At 41.8% G+C, this 18,938-nt stretch overlaps 1 pseudogene; it reads left to right on the top strand.

The window, feature by feature from the left end:
• Positions 1-16,635: 16,635 nt before the first annotated feature.
• On the top strand, positions 16,636-17,328 carry LOC107522301 (small nuclear ribonucleoprotein G-like; annotated as a pseudogene).
• The last annotated feature ends 1,610 nt before the right edge of the window (positions 17,329-18,938 follow it).

Raw genomic sequence — 18,938 nt, 5'->3', positions numbered from 1 at the left:
GCAGACCTGCTTTACCACTTGGCAAAACTTTTCCCCTGCAGGTGGGAACCAGGGGCTTAACCTGGCCCTTGCTCACTGTAATGTGAGCGCTTAACCAGGTGCGCTACCACCTGGCCTTCTGAATTATCCGGTTTTTAATCAGGCCTTCTCCATTGATCAAGGAGGTATACATGTTATTCAACTTTGGGGTCTTTTGTTCACGCTAATTTGACTAATAAATTGATTGTAATTTGACTCTTTGCCACCATAGAAAAGCTGAGGAGACTCTCCTCCTAGCTCCCCACAATAGGAGAAAGACTATTAAGTCTTGTAAGTTTGGTACACTGGGGTTCACCAGGCAAGGCCTACATGTTAGGACGGTTTGTGACATCCCTTTCTCTTGGAAAGTCAGGCACAAGGAAGATGATGCACACATGAGGGATGTTAAGCGGGCTGACGCATACATGGTTTTTAATAAAGCCATCATTTTGTTTGAGCAAAAATAGATTCATATCACCCATACCCAGTCTAGCCAACAGAAAGTAGTTGTATACGATGACACATTTAGGCAGAGGGGAGCAGGAACAGGGATGTTATCTCAGGCAAAAAGAAGCGGGTTGATTATTGCAAGGTCACCTTCCTTTAGAGGACAGCAAGGGCCTAGCAGGTGGACTACCTAATTAATGCCACCAGGCAACTACCAAATAATTGGCTTAAAATTTCCTTTCGAGGAGAATTAAAACTATAATTATGGTTAAGCCTCAGTTTGGTGACATGGGACTTAACCTAAGCAACTCCACTCAGGGTCTATTTGTCTTCTGGTTTTTGAAAAAGGGTTTTATGACCTGTTGGGGGGTGGGGAGAAGGATAAGCTTCCTATTTTTGCTGTTTGCACAAAACCCTTCTCCTAGAATATTCAGTCTAGGGGCCAGATGGTGGCATGCGTGATAGCTCACACATGTTCCCATGTACAAGGACCCAGGCTGGAGCCCCAAGGCCCCCTCTGTGAAAGGAGGGACACTTCACAAATGGTGGAGCAGTGATGCAGGTGTCTTTCTTTTTTTTTTTTTCTCCCCATCTCTTTCAATTTCTGTCTGTAAAGAAAAAAGAGAAGAAGGAAGGAAGGAATGTGAGAGCAGGAGGAAAGAGAGAAAGAAAGGAAGGAAGAGAGAAAGAGAGAAAGAGAGAAAGAAAGAAAGAAAGAAAGAAAGAAAGAAGATAAAGAAAGAAAGAAACTGCTGGGAGAGGTTGTGTAGGCATCATGCTCTAGCAATAGCCCTGGTGGCAAACACACCACACCCTACAAAACAAAACACAACAAAACTAGAATATTCAGTCTGTCCTGTTATTATAGTTTGGGGTGAAATGGTCCCAAACTCATCACTTCCATTCTGGCTGAGGTGAGCTGGACACACTTCTCATTATTAATATTCATGCTCCTCTTCCCTCGTTCTTTAATCTTGTCATCACAAAATATAAGTGAAAGATTCCGGCAAGACTTGGAAAAACTTTTAAACTCTTTCTTGGGCACTACTCTCTGCCCTAATCCAGCTTTTTAGGGCTATTCTCAACTCTTGATACCATCATCCCAGACAACATTTTTAGTCCACCTACATGTTAGCTATCGGGCTTAAGTAAAAAATCACTAAAGTCATGGGGCCCTTAAAACATACCTAAAATAGACTTCCTAGCTTCTTCCCACAGGAAGACCCCAGTTTCATCTGCTCTATTTCTACCTTTGGGTCCCTGTTTATTAAAAAATTTCTCATGTTTTATATCTTCCTGCCTTTCAGCCACCAAGTTGCAGAGCTACCATGATGCCATCCTGACTTCTCTGGGCAGACAACCTCATCAATGTTTCCCTAAGTCTCACCTCCCCAAAGCCCTACCCCACTAGAGAAAATTAAAAAGAGGCTGGGGTATGGATCCATGTGCCAATGCCCATGTCCATCAGAGAAACAATTACAGAAGCCAGAACTCCCAGCTTCTGCACCCCATAAAGAACTTTGGTCCATAATCCCAGAGGGATAAAGAATAGGGAAGATTCTATTGGAGGGGATGGGACACGGAACTCTGGTGGTGGGGACTGTATGGAATTATATCCCTGTTATCTTACAATCTTGTTAATCATTATTAAATCACTAATGAAAAATTAGAAAAAAGAAAAAAAAGAACGGAAAAAATTCTTTCCTGTTGCTTACTGTCCTCACCAAATATGAGGTGCCACCACTCCAAACATGACAGGTCATCCAGCCTCAGTGTAGATTCCTGTCTAGGCTCAGATCACACAGATGTAATTTGAGGCATATCCCTAGCCAGTCACAGGAATGCATCTCTTCTCTCCAATGGCAGGGAGCAAGGCCAGGCTCTGAAGTTCATCACCAGTTCACACTGAGGTCAAGCCACCAATGAAGGCAGCAGGCATGTAGAAGAGGCTCCTTGCTTGGCTTCTTCAGGGGAGCATACACAGAAGGACTCTGGTATGCTCTGGAACTCCCTGCCATTCCTTTCTTAACATCCTGCCTTCCTTCCTGCCTGCCTCCCATGGTGCCGTCCTCAGTTGAACACCTGCATTGCAGTCTGAAGCCAGCCTCTCTGGCTCACTCTAGATTGTCTCTCACATCTGTCTAGTTCACCTAATACATTTTTTGCACATTTCATGGTCTAATACCTGCTTCTCTGAGAACCCAGCCTAGCATGCTCTCTCCATGGGACACACTCAGTTTTCATAAGCATGCCTTTATGTATTTATTTAGATGGCAAATTATAGTTAAGTTCACCAGCTCTATATACATTGTGAAAGGAAGTCATGGAGGCCAAATGTATGACGTGTAATGGTTAAGACTTCTCCCCACCTTAAAGTGTTAATTTTTTTTTCAAACTGCAACTGAACATTTATTTTTGCTGAATTTGGCACCTGCTACTCTGCAGTCTAAACTTTAAAATCTCAAGTGGCTGGTGAGTTTCCCACGTGGCCTTTTAACTCTCCCCAGAAACATAAAATGATTTAAAAACAAAAAGTCATCACCAGCGTTTAAAAACAAACACAGACACTGACTGGAGGTGTAGTTCAGTACTAGAATATATGTCTGACATCTAGGAGGATGATCACTTCTATGCAATTAAAATCACATTCAAAGTAGTTTAGAAGACATAGAAAGAATATTACACACAATGCCATCATCCTATTACATCCTAGCTTCCACTTGGGGGAACCTGGAGTCTCCCACACTGCCTCTTCTCTTACTCTCTCCAAAGCTTCCTTTTCTCTAGAAGGCTCATGCAACTCTTTTGTTCTGTGAGTTCCCCAGGTTCTCAGCCCTGGAGGCTCATTAAAATCATCTCTGAAGTTTTTGAAAATGACTCAGACCCCACCCTGAGCTGAGACTGATTACCTTGAATCTCTCTTTCCCTTCCTCCCTTCCTGAGTCCAAGCACTGAATTCAATTGATCAGGCTCCCTAATATACTTTACCATCTGATGCATTTATAATGTCTCTCTTTTTATTTTCTTTCTTATATTGGGTTGTTGGAGAAGTCATGACATGTTTTTGCATAGAAAAAATACATAGAAAAAAAAAAACCCAGGGTGGGGGTAGATAGCATAATGGTTATGCAAAGAGACTGAAGCTCCAAAGTCCCAGGTTCAATCCCCCACACCACCATAAGCCTGAGCAGTGCTCTGGTTAAAAAGAAAAAAGAAAGAAAGAAAGAAAGAAATCCATGACTTTTCTGAAAGCCCCATATTTTATCTTTTCATCACTGATCTCCACTCTCACCCACCTGCTAAGGGTAACTCATATATTCTGTCTATACGTGGTCCTAAATGTCATGTACCTTTATAAGTATATGGTATTATCTGGTTGAATGTTTTCATGTACATTCTGGTTTTTTTCTTTTAAAGATTTTCATATATATATATATATATATATATATATATATTATTGGATAGAAACAGAATTGAGAGGGTAGGTGATAGAGAGGAAGAGAGACAGAGAGATACCTACAGACCTGCATCACCACTTGTGAAGCTTTCCCCCTGCAGGTGGAGACCAGGGGCTTGAACCTGTGTCCTTGTGCCCAGTAATGTCTGTGCTTAACCAGATGCATCATTGGCTGGCCCCTAGTCCATTTTTTTCTTACCACCTTTCCCTTCAATACTATGTTTTAAGTGTTACTGGATCTCTAACTTTTGGTTTCTCGCTTATACATGATGCCTTCTATGCCTTACTCATCATTCTCTAAGTGATGGACACTTGTATTGTCTTTGGTCCTGGCAGTTCCAATGAGTATCCTCATGTGTATCTCTAGAGGGCCTGGTAAGGACCCTTGGCCCTAGAGGATACTAGGATAGTATTAGTGTCATCATCTGATTCTGACACATAGCCTGGGTGTAGGACCTCTGTCATCTTCCAACAATATCTCCAAACTTATAGGGTTTTCTTCACACTTTTGTTCCACGGACTGGCTCCTCCTCAGCTCACATGTGAAGGGTGTAGGTTATTTCTTCTACCCTCTGAAACTCTGCCTGCAGGAATTCAGAAATACTAGAGTAGAAGCAATGGATTAGATCTTAAATGGGATCCTCCTCTCATGTCTGAGTAATGCTGTAACCAAGCACCAAAACCCCAGTAACTCAAGATAGCACAGATTTATTTGCTTACAACTTTGGAGTTCAGAAGTCCTAACATTAAGGTGTCAGTAGGATCATCCTGTTGACAGACTCTGAATGAGAACTCATTCCCTGACCCTTTGTAGCTCCTATCAGCCTCTTGGCGGCCTTGGCTGCCATCTGGTCAACCTCTGCTTGTCATGACATCCTCTATGAAGTAAGCCATCTGGGTCTGGGGAGGCAGCATAGTGATTCTGCAAAAGACTTTCATGCCCGAAGCTCCAAGGTCCTGGGTTCAATTCCCTGCACCACCACAACCAGAGTTGAGTGGTGCTTCTGATAAAATAAATAAACAAACAAATAGAATAATCCTTCTATGCTATGTGAGGGAAAGATTCTCTCTCCCTCTTTCCCTTCTCCTCACCCTTCTCCTCTTTCATTGGCAAGAAATGTTTTGTAGAAAGAGAAAGGAAGACTAGTGTGTAGGAGAAGAGAAGAAACAGGATTTCAATCACTACAGAAGCTCTGGGAAGCAGCCACAACCATTACAAGGCCACTTGCCTGCCTAAGGCTCTGAAGTCCCAGATTCAATTCCCAGTACCACCATCAGCCAGTGCTGAGTAGAGCTCTGGTCTCTCTCTCTCTCTCTCATTAAGTAAATATCCAGAAGATCTAGGATAAGCTTTTCCTGTGTGTGTGTTTATTTTTGTTTTTAGATAGAGACAGACAGACAGACATAGACAGACAGACACACAAACACACACACACAGAGCACAAAGGACACCACAGCACTGAAGCTTCCTGGTTTGCACACATGACAAAGCAATGTACTATCCAAGTGGACTATTTTGCCTGCTCCATCTCTGGTTTTTTGTTGTCAACTATTTACTTATCAAGAAAAACTATTTCTTTTTTTAAAAATTTCTTTATTGAGGGGTTAATGTTTTACAGTCGACAGTAAATACAATAGTTTGTACATGCAGAACATTTCTCAGTTTTACACATAACAATACAACCCCCACTAGGTCCTCTGTCATCCTTTTCCAGGACCTGTATTCTCCCCCCGCACCCACCCCAGAGTCTTTTACTTTGGTGCAATGCACCAACTCCAGTTCAGGTTCTACTTATGTTTTCTCATCTGATATTGTTTAAGAAAACTATTTATTAGCCTAAATATCAATGGTTCACAGCTCAGGGAATAACTATCACCATTAATAACTATCCTCATGGGAGTCGGGTGGTAGTGCAGTAGGCTAAGTGCAGGTGGCACAAAGTCTCTGTCTTCTCCTCCTCTCACCATTTCTCTCTATTCTATACAACAATAATAACTACAACAATAAAACAACAAGGGCAACAAAAGGGAATAAATAAATATTAAAAGAAAAATTATCCTCATAACTCAACCTAAAGAAAATTTATATTCTAAACTCACTGGGCATGCTGAGAGATAGTCTTTCTGATATGCTCAACATCTTTCCTAGGATCATCATTTTTGTAGAAATCTGCATAAGGAGTCTTTTTTGCTTCAATTGCAAAAAACTCACAGAAGGCCCTTAGGATATAACGGAAATTCCAACAATAGGAAATTGCAGAAACCTGGCCATGTTTCTTCCTATAACTAGAAGCCACAATAGCCATCTCAACACTGACACCCTTCCAGGCTGGAGGTGACTGAGACGGCTTTTTAGCGGCACACATAGGAGGAGACAGAAAAGAAAACAACTTCTCATCTCACAAGCTTTAAATGGCTCAGCTAGACTGCTCAGCTGGACAAACACATTTGCTTTGCCATGCAGAGACCCAGGTCTGGGTCTACCACCACCCCTACCACATTGGAGGAAGTGCTGAAACCTGGTGATGACAGAAAAAAAATTTTTTTTAACCTTAGTTTATACTTACAACTATGACGATTCTTTTTTTGTTTGTTTGTTTATTTATTTTATTTTATTTTTATTTAAGAAAGGATTAATTAACAAAACCATAGGGTAGGAGGGGTACAACTCCACACAATTCCCACCACCCAATCTCCATATCCCACCCCCTCCCCCGATAGCTTTCCCATTCTCTATCCCTCTGGGAGCATGGACCCAGGGTCATTGAGGGTTGCAGAAGGTAGAAGGTCTGGCTTCTGTAATTGCTTCCTCGCTGAACATGGGCATTGACTGGTCGGTCCATACTCCCAGTCTGCCTCTCTCTTTCCCTAGTAGGATGGGTCTCTGGGGAAGCTGAGCTCCAGGACACATTGGTGGTGTCTTCAATCCAGGGAAGTCTGGCCGGCATCCTGATGACACCTGGAACCTGGTGACTAAAAAGAGAGTTAACATACAAAGCCAAACAAATTGTTGAGCAATCATGGACCCAAAGCTTGGAAAAGTGGAGAGGAAGTATTAGGGAGGTACTCACTGCAAACTCTAGTATACTTCTGCTTTCTTACTTTGGTGCCATACTCCAAACTCAGTCAATTTCTGCTTTGCGTTTCTACTTCTTTTTTTTTTTTTACATGCATAACATTCCCCAGATTCCCATTTAGCAATACAACCCCCACTATTTCATTCATCATTTTTCATGGACCTGTATTCTCCCCACCCACCCACCCACCCCAGAGTCTTTTACTTTGGTGTAATACTCCAATTCCATTTCAGGTTCGACTTGTGTTTTCTTTTCTAATCTTGTTTTTCAACTTCGGCCTGAGAGTGAGATCATCCCATATTCATCCTTCTGTTTCTGACTTATTTCACTCAACATGATTTTTTCAAGGTCCATCCAAGATCGGCTGAAAACGGTGAAGTCACCATTTTTTACAGCTGAGTAGTATTCCATTGTGTATATATACCACAACTTGCTCAGCCACTCATCTGTTGTTGGACACCTGGGTTGCTTCCAGGTTTTGGCTATTACAAATTATGCTGCCAAGAACATATGTGTACACAGATCTTTTTGGATGGATGTGTTGGGTTCCTTAGGATATATCCCCAGGAGGGGAATTGCAGGGTCATAGGGTAGGTCCATTTCTAGCCTTCTGAGAGTTCTCCAGACTGTTCTCCACAGAGGTTGGACCAATTGACATTCCCACCAGCAGTGCAGGAGGGTTCCTTTGACCCCACACCCTGTCCAGCATTTGCTGCTGTTACCTTTTCTGATGTGTGGCATTCTCACAGGAGTGAAGTGATATCTCATTGTTGTCTTGATTTGCATTTCTCTGACAATCAGAGACTTGGAGCATTTTTTATGACGATTCTTTCTGACATGTAAAGTAACACATTTACAGGTTTCACTGATTAGAAACTGGATGTCTTGACTGGACGAGAAAATGACTTTACGTCCTACGTGACCATTGCATTAAAAAACTTTTTAGTAGGAATCTGGCAGTAGCGCAGCAGATAAAGCGCCTGTGACACAAAGCTCAAGGACTGGCATAAGGATCCCAGTTCGAGCCCCTGGTACCCCACCTGCAGAGGATTCACTTCACAGGTGGTGAAGCAGGTCTGCAGGTGTCTATCTTTCTCTCCCTTCTCTGTCTTTCCCTTCTCTCTCCATTTCTCTCTGTCCTATCCAACAACAACAATAATAACTACAACAATAAAACAACAAAAGGGAATAAATAAATAAATAAATATTTAAAAAACTTTTTAGTATTTTTTATTAGTGATTTAATGATGATCGACAAGAATAAGATAATTGCCCTTACCGTAGAATAGCTATGGTAGAGAATGTCTTAGTCTCCAAAGGGAGGCTGGGATAGCCTGCCTTGCCACTCAAGAAGATTGGTCCTGAAATGAAGGCAGCCTGCACTGTTCCCAACTATGACCATGAGCTCAGACCAATAGGGACTTAGAGGTTACACAGGCTCTGGTGCTAAATATATATATGCCTTGGATTGGATGGATAGAGGTAAATAATTAATTCTATCCACAGAATATTTTCAAGAATGGGAGCTACTCTCTGTCCTAACACAACTTTTTAGCCCTTTTCTCTACTATGACACAATTTTCTCTGACAATGTATTATTATTATTATTTGCCCTTTTGTTGCCCTTGTTGTTTTTTTATTGTTGCTGTACTTGTTGTTGTTCATGTCATCATTGTTGGATAGGACAGAGAGAAATGGAGAGAGGAAGGGAAGACAAAGGGAGAGAGAAAGAGAGACACCTGCTTTTTAACCGCCTGTGAAGCAACTCCCATGCAGGTGGGGAGCCAGGCCTCAAACTGGGATCCATAGGCTGGTCCTTGTGCTTCGCACCACTTGCGCTTAACCCGCTTCTCTACTGCCCGACCCCCCCAGACAATATTTTTATCCAACTTCATGCTAGCTATTAAAGTCAAGCAAAATCTACCATAGTCGTGGACCCCTAGAAATATGCCTAAAATGGACTTCCAAGCTTTCTTCTACCCTAATATTCCTAATCTTATCTGCTCTGTCCCTAATTTTTGGTTCCTGTTCATTAACCATTTTGTCTCACTTTATGTCCTGCCACTTTCCAGACACCAGGTTGCAGACACTACCATGATTCCATCCTGACTTCTCTGGGCAAACGATCTCACCAATGTGTTTTGGAACCTCACCTCTCCAGAGCCCTACCCCACTAGAGAAAGATAGAAACAGGCTGGGGGTGTGGATCGACCTGCCAACCCCCATGTCCAGCAGAGGAAAGGGCAATTGTAGATGTCAGAACTCTTACCTTCTACTCCCCCAAAACAACTCTGATCCATACTCCCAACGGAGGAGAAGTAATAGGAGGAAGAAGAAAAGAGGACTCTGAACTCCAGCTCCATCAGGTCTCAGAGAGAGAGGACAAAAAGGGAAGAGATACTTGGATGTAGTAATAGGCTTGGAGGGGAAGAGAGGCTTGGACCTGGAAGAAAAAGGAGGGGAACTGTGTACAAATGTAGAAAGATAGTTGTAGAGATGATAATTAATCCATGTCTGCAACCTTGGGGGAACCACGGTAGTTTGCAATGGAGGGACTGATGGTGGGAATGGTATGGAATTATACCCCTGTTGACATATAATTTTGTGAATCAATATTGAATCTTTAAAAAAAATAATGTAGGGTAACAGGAGTACAATTCCATATAGTTCTCACCACCAGAATTGTTCATAAGTGGGCTAAACAGGTCTGCATGTGTCTCTCTGTATCTCTCCCTCTCTAGCTCTCCTCCCCTCTCAGTTTCTCTTTGCACTTTCCAATAAATATGTGGGGAAAAAATTACTAAAGAGTCATTGATGACTCTTTAGTCACTATCAGGCCACCCCATCAGCTGAAGCTCTATACGGTGAGTCCTGAGATTCCCAAACAGACATGATGGGCCTAGACCTCAAATAAATCTATCTCCCCAATATTACAAGTCATCTCTATCAGGAACAACACAACAGACCCCTTTGTGGGACGCCCATAGGATCTTGCCCTCAACTTGGATCAGCAACGGTAGAGAATGTTCCATCCTCTGAAGGCAGGATTGACAATATACTCTATGCTCCACCTTAGGAAGATGGGTCCTGATATTGGGGCAGCTTGGAACATTACTACTCATGAACACAGAATGTGAGCTCAGATCTACAGGGATGCAGAGGTCACATAGGCTCCTAAGCTGAATATGAGCCCCAGATCAGATCAAATCAATGGGGTTTATAGTCAACAATATTTATACCCCTTTCCCATATTTGGGAGCCACTCCTTCCCTGATCCAGCTTTCTGGTCCTTTTTCCAGCCATGACATCAGATTCCCAGACAATAACTTGGATCCACCTGCATATCAGATTTCAGGCTCAGGGGAAATACAAACAAACAAACAAAACTAGTATAGTCACAGGCCCTTTGGAATAGAACTAAAATATGCCTACTATCTACAAAACTAGGCCTACTAGCTATCAACTCTTCGGCCTTTAGGTTCATGATTAGTCAACAACTTGTTTGGCTTTATATGTTAACTCTTCTTTCAGCCACCAGGTTCCAGATGCTAACATGATGCCAACCGAGACTTCCCTGGACAGATAACCCTACCAATGTGTCCTGGAGCCCCGCTTCCTCATAGCCCCACCCCACTAGGGAAAGAGAGAGACAGGCTGGGAGTATGGATCGACTTGTCAATGCCCATGTTCAGTGGGGAAACAATTACAGAAGCCAGACCTTCCACCTTCTGCACCCCATAATAACCCTGGGTCCATACTGCCAGAGGGATAAAGAATAGGAAAGCTATCAGGGGAAGGAATGGGATACAGAGTTCTGGTGGTGGGAATTGTGTGGAGTTGTATCTCTCTTATCCTATAGTTTTGTCAATGTTTCCTTTTTATAAAAAAAAAAAGAAAAAAAAATGTGGCTGCCAGCACCAAGCCCCAGCAACTGGAGGCAATATATATATATATGTATGTATATGTATATTCTCTTTTTGAAAGTGATTAAATTTTTAATATTATCTTTATTTAATTTATTGTACAGAAACAGCCAAAAATTGAGAAACAGAGACACCTGCAGCCCTCCTTCACTTTGCAAAGCTTTTCCCCTACAGATGGGGACTGGGAGCTCGAACCCACGTCCTTGTGCATTGTAACATGTGTGCTCAACCAGGTGCACCACCACCTGGCCCCTCAATACTAAACTTTAATCCAACTTTAATTGAAAAATATTCATTTTTCAATTAAAATTGCTATACTAACCACAAACTATAACAGTAAATAAAATCCATTTGTGTCTATCTGACTGTAGCTGTTTTCCCAGATCTGGCAATCCTCTTCTTGTACTTTTCAAATGCAGAACTAATTTCTTTTCTTTTTTAAAAAATATTTTAAAATATTTATTTATTTATTCCCTTTTGTTGCCCTTGTTGTTTTATTGTTGTGGTTACTATTGTTGTTATTAATGTCATTGTTGGATAGGACAGAGAGAAATGGAAGACAGAGAGGTGGAGAGAAAGATAGATACCTGCAGACCTGCTTTACCACTTGTGAAGCAACTCCCCTGCAGGTGGGGAACCGTGGGCTCGAACCAGGATCCTTACGCCGGTCCTTGCGCTTTGTGCCATCTGCACTTAACCGGCTACGCTACCGCCCAACTCCCAGAATTAATTTCAAATGTCCCAGTAGAAGCAACTTTTTTCTTTCTGGGTTTCACTGCTCAGGCCTATTTTTTCAGAGACAGAGAGACTTAAGGAGAGAGGGAAAAGCCATAGCACCCAAACTTTCCCCACTATGGTGGGGGCCAGGCTTGAGCCTGGGTGACCAAAATGACAAAGCATGTTGCCCAGACAAGCTATTCCAACAGCCCTTAGCTTTCCCCAGGTATCCTGCAAGGCAGGGTCGACAGTGCACTACAGAGAAAGCCCACAGCCCACCTGGAGCTCCTCTCTGGCCTCTCCTAACCTCTGTATATTCAGATTCTGTTTCTTTTATTTTTTTTAGAAATTACTTAGTGAGTAGGGCATCAAAGTAAAAACCCTGGGTTGAGGGTGAGGGTGGATGTTCGGTGGCTTCACAGGGACAGGCAGCGGGGGGTGGGGGGAGGCAATGGGACACGGTCTTTTGGTGGTAGGAATTGTGTTTATGTATACTCTTATTAATTTGTAGTCATATAAATCATTATTTAAGTAATATGAGAGGGGAAAATTGAATGTCTTAAACTTTTTAAAGCACAAACTGAGTCTTTTTTAATACATAGGCTGAGTCTTGGATATGCTGACTCTCTAAAAAGCTTAGACCAGGGAGAACAGAAGCAACTGGTGGTACAGCTACATACAAATAATGTCAAAGGACATACATTATGGTGGTGTTGTGTATGATACAGCAAATCCTAACAAAGGGATATTTCAAAGTTAACCCAGTTGCCACATAGTGTGATTATAGCAATAACTATCTATTGCTTTCTTAAACCCTAAAACAACAGGAACCTCCCACTTCCTTTATAGAGCTTATATTTCCCCCAGTCCTGGAACCACTAGGGTGGGGCTCACTTTCCTGCATGCTTCTCTCAATTCATACCAAATGATATTGCATCCACCGATCCCAACCTAATCAACGCAATGAGTACCACCTCAGCATGCTTCACTTCAGACTGTGTCCAGAGACGTCAGGCGGGTAATGTTAACGCTTTACCCTCATTATGTGGGTTAGACCTTCCCTTTCATAGCATTCTCTAATTCCATTCCAGGTGGTTCACTTCCTTTTTTAAAATTTTTTATTTATAAAAGGGAAACACTGACTAAACCATAGGATAAAAGGGGTACAACTTCACATAATTCCCACCACCAGAATTCTGTATCCCATCCCCTCCCCTGATAGCTTTCCTATTCTTTAACCCTCTGGGAGTTATGGACCCAAGGTCATTGTGGATGCAGAAGGTTGAAGGTCTGGCTTCTGTAATTGCTTCCCCACTGAACATGGGCATTGACAGCTCAATCCATACTCCCAGCCTGTCTCTCTCTTTCCTAGTGGGGAAGGGCTCTGGGGAATCGGAGCTCCAGGACACATTGGTGGGGTTGTCTGTCCAGGGAAGTCTGGTTGGCATCATGTTAGCATCTGGAACCTGGTGGCTGAAAAGAGAGTTAACATGCAAAGCCAAACAAATTGTTGACCAATCATGGACCTAAAGGCTGGTGTAGTGCAGATGAAGAGTTGGGGGGATCCTCCATTTTGTATATAGCAAGTAGGCATATTTTAATTATATTCCAAAGGGCCTGTGGATATACCAGTTTTTGTTTTCTTCTTTTATCCTCCCTAAGCCTAAAATCTAATATGCAGGTGTATCCAAGTTATTATCTGGGGAGATAATGTCATGGCTGGAAAAAGGACTGGTCCCAAAACCTAGATATAGACCAGGTCCCATGAGATAGAGCATTTGTTCACATGTATCCATAAATTAGGGCAAAATATATACCTGAAAGCAAAAGTACACGATAGTCTACAGTGAATCAGCACAAAGTTCATAATGAAATGGTGTCTACTTAGACTTAGATAACCTCCTTACTTACTTCCTATTACAGTTCTCTCACTCACTCTAAAGCTAACCTTATCAAAACAAAAAAAGCTGCAAAAGCTGAATTAGGGTAAAAGACTGGCATACTTTAATGATAACTTTTTAGTCGCTATCAGGCCACTCCATCAGCTGAGGCCCTATACGGGGAGTCTTGAGATTCCCAAACAGACATGATGGGCCTAGACCTCAAATAAATCCCTCTCGCTATTGTTACCAGTCATCTCTATCAGGAACAACACAATAGACCCCTTTGTGGGACGCCCATAGGATCTTGCCCTCAACTTGGATCAACAATGGTAGAGAATGTTCCATCCTCTGAAGGGAGGCTGGACAACATACTCTATGCTATGCCTGAAGAACATGGGTCCTGATATTGGGGCAGCCTGGAATGTTCCTACTCATGACCACAGAATGTGAGCTCAGATCTACAGGGATGCAGAGGTCACATAGGCTCCTAAGCTGAATATGAACCCCAGATAGATCAAATCGATGGGGTTTACAGTCAACAATATTTATACCCCTTTCCCATATTAGGGAGCTACTCTCTTCCCTGATCCAGCTTTCTGGTCCTTTTTCCAGCCATGACATCAGATCCCCAGACAATAACTAGGATACACCTACATATCAGATTTCAGGCTCAGGGAAAAAAAAAAAAACTAGTATAGGCACAGGCTTTTTGGAATATAACTAAAATATGCCTACTAGCTATCTATAAAATAGAGGACCCCCCCCAGCTCTTCATCTGCACTATTCCAGTCTTTAGGTTTATGACTGGTCAACAATTTGTTTGGCTTTGTATGTTAACTCTTTGTTCAGCCACCAGCTTTCAGATGCTACATGATGCCGACCAGACTTCCCTAGACAGACAACCCCACCCATGTGTCCTGGAACTCAGATTCCCCAGAACCCTGCACCAATAAGGAAAGAGAGAGGCAGGCTGGGAATATGGATTGACCTGTCAATGCCCATGTTCAGAGGGGAAGCAATTACAGAAGCCAGACCTTTAAACCTTCTGCATCTCACAATGACCTTGGGTCCATACTCCCATGGGGCTAAAGAATAAGAAAGCTATCAGGGGAGGGGATAGGATAAGGAGTTCTGGTGGTGGGAATTGTGTGGAGTTGTACCCCTCTTAACCTATGGTTTAGTCAGTGTTTCCTTTTTATAAATTAAAAAAAAAAGAAATTACTTGGTAAGTGTTTATTTATGAAGTTTACTTTAGCTAGACTGAGAAGTAGAAAAGTAGGTACATACATAATAAGATTTCTAGAATATAAACTTAGGAGTTGGTAACTAAGACAGGATAAACAACACAGAAGTTAATGCAACAGATTTTTATTCCAGGTGCCAGGTTCAGCCCCCACCATCACTGTAGCCAGAGTTGAACAGTATTCTGTCAAAAAAAATTTTTTTTGGTAATATTGGCAATCATAAAATTTTACATAGTAGGTTTGTGTTTACATATATAAACAAATATAAAGCAAATTGACAAAGAAGGACAAAAATCTAGCATGTTTATTTAGTGATAGGGTGAAGAGGAAATATGATAAATTGGAAAGTATACAAAATACTACTGATTCTTGAAATCGCCACTAATTTACTGTGTATTGCTATGCTTATTTTACAGATAAGGGTAGTTGTTAGTATCAAGCAAAATAAAAAAAAAACACCTGAGAAACATTTAAAAGATACAAGGGAACAAATATATACAAAATACCACCTGGTTAAACGCACATAGAATTAAGCACAAGGACCTGGGTTTGCCCCCCACTCCCTATCTTTAGGGGGAACGCTTCATAAGTGGTGAAGCAGGTCTGCAGGTATCCTTCTCTCTCCCTACCTCCCCCTCCCTTCTCAATTTCTTTCTGTCCTGTCCAATATAATAGAAAATAATGGCCACCGGGAGCAATGGGTTTGTAGTGCCAACACCAAGCCCCAGCGATATCCTTAATGGCAAACAAACAAAAAACCCACCACTGTGATAGGAAAGACTGTTCAAGGTGACAAAGCTGGGAGGGAAAAACATATAAGCGATATGTCAGTGGAAATTCTGAGCAAAAATAAGCCTTCTACTTATTTCAGAAGATTTATCCAAGAGTGCTGCAGTTTGTTACATGTAATCAGCAGAAAACTTTTCATTTTTTATTAGTTCAACTAATAAAACTATATTTACAAAACTATATGATCTGAGGGTCAAAGGTGACACACCTGGTTAATTGCATGTGTTACCATTCTCAAGGACTTGATTCAAACCTTTAGTCCTCACCTGTGAGGGGAAATTTTCATAAACAGTGAAGCAGATCTGCAGGTGTCTCTCTCTCTCCCTTCCCTCTAAATTTCTGTTTGTCCTATCAAATAAAATTAAATAAAAGGAAAGTTTAAAAATCAAAATTATATGATCCTAGGATTATGATTTTTTGTTTGTTTGATTTTTTTTTGGTGACAAATTCAGTTCCTTTGGGGCTTCCTCCTCTCTCTCTCTCTTTCTATTGGATCCTTTCTTGGATTTAATTTGAGAAGAGGGCTTTTTTAAAAAAAAATTCCACCCCTGCTACAGAGCATAGTACTTGACATTTATAGTTATAAAGCCTGGATGGTAGATTGGATGAATGATTTGCTGGACTAACAGGAGAGTGAGTGAATGAGAGAATAAAATATGGGCCAGAGGATTGGGAGAGTCAGGAAATGATGCACCAAGTATAACACATGCATTACCATGCACAAGGACTCGGGTTCAAACCCCAAAGAAGCCACAAACTTTGGAAAGTATTTGTTTCCTTCAAGGTTATCACTGGGGTTTGATGCCTGCAGTGCAAATCCACTGCTCCTGTGGCCATTTTTTTCTATTTTTTTTAATAGGAGAGAAATTGAGAGGGATGGGGGAGATACAGAGGGAGAGAAAGATACACTTGCAGACCTGCTTCACTTCTTATGAAGCAATCTCCGCTTGTAGGTGAGGAGCCAGGAGCTCAAACCGGGATCCTTGCACTAGTCCTTCTGCTTCATACTATGTGCGCTTAACCAGGTGCACCACTAATTGTCCCCCTGGAAAGTGTCTTTGAGCTCACAGAGATGACACCATGAGCAAGGCTCACCCTCCTGGATTAAAAAATATTTTATGAACAAGCCCTTGGACTTTATCTAAGATAGACTTCCTAGATTTTCCAAAATGGAAATACCAAATTGCATCTGCTGTATTCCTATCTTTAGGTTTCTAATTATTATACAATTTGTTCTGCTTTATATCTTAATGCTTTTTTTAGCTACTAAGTTGCAGTTGCTACCATGATGCCAATCTGACATCCCTGAGCAGATGACCTTACCAATGTATTCTGGAACCCCACCTCTCCATAGCCCTGCCCCACTAGGGAAAGATAGAGACAGGCTATGAGTATGGACTGATGCCAACACCCATGTCCAGTGTAGAAGCAATTACAGAAGCCAGACCTTCCATCCTCTGCATCCCATAATGATTCTGGGTCCATGCTCCCAGAGGAATAAAGAATAGGGAAGCTTTCAATGGAGGGGATGGGAATACCCCTCTTATCCTACAATCTTTACAATCATTATTAAATTAATTAAAAATTATGGACAAGAAGTTGTCATTGAAATTAAATGGTGGTAGACATATCTAAGGAATAATACAGGATCCATTTATTAATCTTGTGATAGATGAATGTTTAGAGATGGCACCCAGTGGGCAACAGAATACTGGAATGGTGGGAATACAAAGAAAGAGTATCATCTTGTCAAAAGCCTTGGGGCGAATCTAAATTGACTGTTCAACAAGGTATCAGTTGCTTCCACATGTTCTCCTCCTCCACTGCATCTTTTCACTTTGATATAGAAATTGGGTTGTGTACACTTTCTTACTGAGTTTTAGTAAATAAACTTTTGTAATAGTCAAGGCAAACAAACTATAACAACAAAACCAAACCGAACCTGGCCCCCACCTGCAGGACTGAAGCCTCACAAATGGTGAAGAGGGCTGCAGGTGTCTCTTTCCTATCTCCCCTTTCCCTCTTAACTTCCATCTCTATAAAAAAATACAATCTTTCCCAGTCTTATAACAAACTATTAATAAAACAAAAAAAGTTTAAATAAATTTTAAGAATACATTTTAAATATTTATTTATTTATTCCCTTTTGTTGCCCTTGTTTTTTTATTGTTGTTGTTATTGCTATCATTGTTGGGTAGGGGAAGATAGGGAGGGGGAGAGAAAGAGAGACACCTGCTTCACCACTTGTGAAGTGACTCCCCTGCAGGTGGGGAGCCGGGGGCTCGAACGGGGGGGGGGAAATACATTTTGTTAAAGAGCAATGTGAGGAATAATGTCCTATGGAAGATGGAAATTCCTACTTTTCAAGACCCCATTAGGATTCCATTGACACTGAAAGGGAACAGTAATGTTTTTCGATTTTTCCCCATCTTTGATTTTCTCCCAAATATTCATTTCACCCTGAAAACTGCTCATCAAACCCTAAACACATATTTAAAGTTTTAAGTGCAAATAATGAACACCTGTATGCTTGAGAGCAATGATTACAGGTTGAAGTGGGGAGAGAGGAGGGTGGAGGGGGAGAGAGAGGAGGAAAGAGACAAAGAAAGACAAGAAGAAGGGAAGGAAAGAAGGAAGGAAGGAACAAAGAAAAAGCTGTGTTGGATAGTATGCCAGCTCCCCCTGGCTTCTGCTTAACCATATGCCTATATAGGGATAGATTTAATCCCATTCAAAGCTTTGGCCTATTTACATAAATCACTTTTACATAAAGCACTCCCTCCAGGGCATTGGTGGTTCAGTGATAGGATTCTCACCTGCTCCGCCCCCCTTGTCACACTCTGACTTTCACCAGTCACTTTTCTCTCCACCCTCTCTATATCACATCCTGTTTCCACCCTACTTGGAGAGTATAAAAACAGCTGCTCTTCTGATTAAAGACACTTGGAAATTGCTTTCCGGCTCCGAGAGTTCCAGAGTGTATCTCCTGCGAAGTTAGTGCGGCACGAGTTCCTGATCCCTCTCCCACGCAGCAGCCTAGATTGGCTCCAGTTGAGTTCTCTCCAACCCAGAGAGCACTAGCTCGGGAAGAAGTACCCTCAGGCTATCCCGGCATGTGGCGCCCGGAACAGGGACACATAAGCAGCAGATATACAAGAAGACATCCTAAGATAAGTACACACCTTTTGGGTATCTGCAATATTGTGTTAAGGCACTGTGATTTTTTTCTTTCTTATTGTTTTCCTGAGATCTCTCCACCATGGAAAATCTTTTCCAAATCCTGCATTCTTTTTCCAGTATACAATTTTTATATATCTGGGACATTTTTCTCGGGGCTGCACTTTATATCCTGTTGATCATCATAGCAGCTTTAAAGGGATATA

The sequence above is a fragment of the Erinaceus europaeus genome, chromosome 1 (assembly GCF_950295315.1).
Source record: "Erinaceus europaeus chromosome 1, mEriEur2.1, whole genome shotgun sequence".
Classification (NCBI taxonomy): Eukaryota; Metazoa; Chordata; class Mammalia; order Eulipotyphla; family Erinaceidae; genus Erinaceus; species Erinaceus europaeus.
Note: the sequence above shows the minus strand (reverse complement) of the source record. Positions and strands in the feature narration are given on the sequence as shown.